Genomic DNA, 2,403 nt, shown 5'->3' with positions numbered 1-2,403 from the left:
TACAAGTACGTGTATTGTGTTAAAACTTAACACTTGTATTGAAAAGTAGTATTATTGAGTTTATGATTTATTTTGTTATTATTGTAGAATATAGTTTATGTGCATATATATAATTTTTATATATATAAATTATTCCGAAACGGTATATGAAACGGTACCGGTATCGAAATATTTTATTCTAGTGCTTTGACAGCCTCTTGTACGGTATTCAAAACTTTGATAGCAACGTCAACCTAATTTCTTTTTTATACCTCAAAGCAATCTTGTTCGTTCAATTATAAGATATTAAGGAATAAGTGTTGTGTTCAATAGAAATGCAGTTCTTTGGAAGATCCTAACAGTGAGTGACGTTTCTTAATTTTTGGGAGCACGAAGAGAGAGAGAGAGAGAGAGAGATTTATTTGATTAAAAAAATTCTTGAATTGAATCTCTATAATGTACATATTTTGTGGTATTTGATAAGTTTTAGAGGCATTAATTGATACTAAAAACGCTAGCACCATTTTAGAGAGAGAAGCTCCCAACCCTCTCTAAAGAAACCAAAACACAAAATCCTCCCAAGCTCCCGCCTCCCTCCCTCCCTACCTCCCTTCCTCCTTTTTCTGGTGTAAGGTTTTTAGTTAGTTTGGTTTTGGTTTTGTTTTAGTGTTTTGAATAAGGTTCTTGGTGATGGACTACTTGTGTGGTTGTATTGACGTGGCTCATGCGTCTAGCCCAAGACCCTCGGTGGTTCATCTCTCTCTTCCTCTCTTCAGTTGAAAACAGAATCATCGTGTGATGCAGGGGGATCCGAGACAGATGATGCTGAGCTGTTAGATTGCACCTTGATGGCGCTGAGATATCATGAGTTGGCAGATCAGCACAAAGGCAGGAATTGATCATGTTCCTCATTGGGGCCGTTTTGAGTACGTTTCAGTCTTTTGGCCATAACTTTGGCTACGGGTGTCGGAATCGTACATAAGACCTCAATTCGGAAAGCTCTTTTCAGCGCGCACGCTGTCCACATCGAACAAGGCTCCATGTGCATTTTTTTCGACATCAAATTTTGTTATTTTTCCCTCCGAATCACTAGTTTTAGTTATTTTTTTCTATTTATGGTAATATTTCACTTATTAGTTAGGAAGTCATTTTAAACCCAATTTGGATCAGATTTTTTGCAGATTGCTTATTTTATTTCGAATTTCAATTTGGAGTGATTTATGAGAATTTTCTATTTTTGGCAAAATTCGAATAAACACGATTTTTGGCTATAACAGTCTGACTTGTGGACTGATTTTCATTATTGTTTGATTTGATAATATTTAGTTAAACCCTAGAGACTTTTCTCTCTGGTTTTGGGCAATTTTTCTCCTGTGAATCATCTGTTGGAACTAGCCCGCAGGATAATCACTATTCTGTTCGGCGTCATCGTGCTGTTGGGGCCATGCACAAGTTAGGTGCAGAAGTGGTGGCAACATGGACTTTGGTTGTTGGAGAAAGGCTAGGATGGCCTCTGGTCTCTTGGGGTGAGTGACGGTGCGGTGCAACACGGAGGCTCTTGCAGATGTGCGTGCCACTGTTTCAGAAAGTGGAGGTTATTCTCAGTTGTTTCAATGAATACTAAGCTGTTTGTTAAGGGAGCAATGTGGTCTAGTGGCTTGTGTTTGGGTGTGTAAATGCTCTGTTTTCGAAGCATAAAATAGACGAGGAAGCCATAGCTTCAGGTGCGAGATGGTCTTTATAGTGGCTTTAGCGATGCAGGTGTGATAGGTGTGTGCGGCTGCTGTGCAGAAACATGGGGGTGGTGCGGAAGTTGTGTAAAAAAATGCGCTGGAAATGCAGATGTTGTTAAGTAGAAAGTGGAGGTGCGGCGTGGGTTGCCCATGAGTCTATCATGGATGAGTGCCGAGTGTTTTTTAGTATTTTTGTTGTAATGGTTTCGGATGTTAATTATGTACTGTATTTTTTATTTAGAAAAAAAAAAACCAAAAAATATGGTCTCTTGGACTATGGTTTATAGAATTTTGTTCTCTTTATCTTAGATGGAATGAGGTTATGTCACTCTGTTTTTAGATAGAGATGTATGGTGGTCTTTTGGTCATTAGATTTATAGAGATTTGTAGCAGGAACTAGACCATGTCAACCACGATTGAATATTGAGGCACTTTTTAAGATTATAGTTGACTTGTAATGTATGTTTCAAATCTAGATGTAATATTCCATCTATTAATGAATGGTAATAAACTATTATTTCAAAAAGAGACATTAATTGTTATTAAGAATAATAATTCGTAAAAGTTTGTCTTTTTGTAAAAGTAAATGAATCCCATAGTCTACATATCATAAGCCCATGCAATTATGGTCAAAACAATTTTAAACTTACAATAATATTTTTTTTAAAATGATTTTTTTTTCTCTCTTTTA

Source organism: Carya illinoinensis, chromosome 6 (genome assembly GCF_018687715.1).
Source record: "Carya illinoinensis cultivar Pawnee chromosome 6, C.illinoinensisPawnee_v1, whole genome shotgun sequence".
NCBI classification, from domain to species: domain Eukaryota; kingdom Viridiplantae; phylum Streptophyta; class Magnoliopsida; order Fagales; family Juglandaceae; genus Carya; species Carya illinoinensis.
This window is presented reverse-complemented; position numbering follows the sequence as displayed.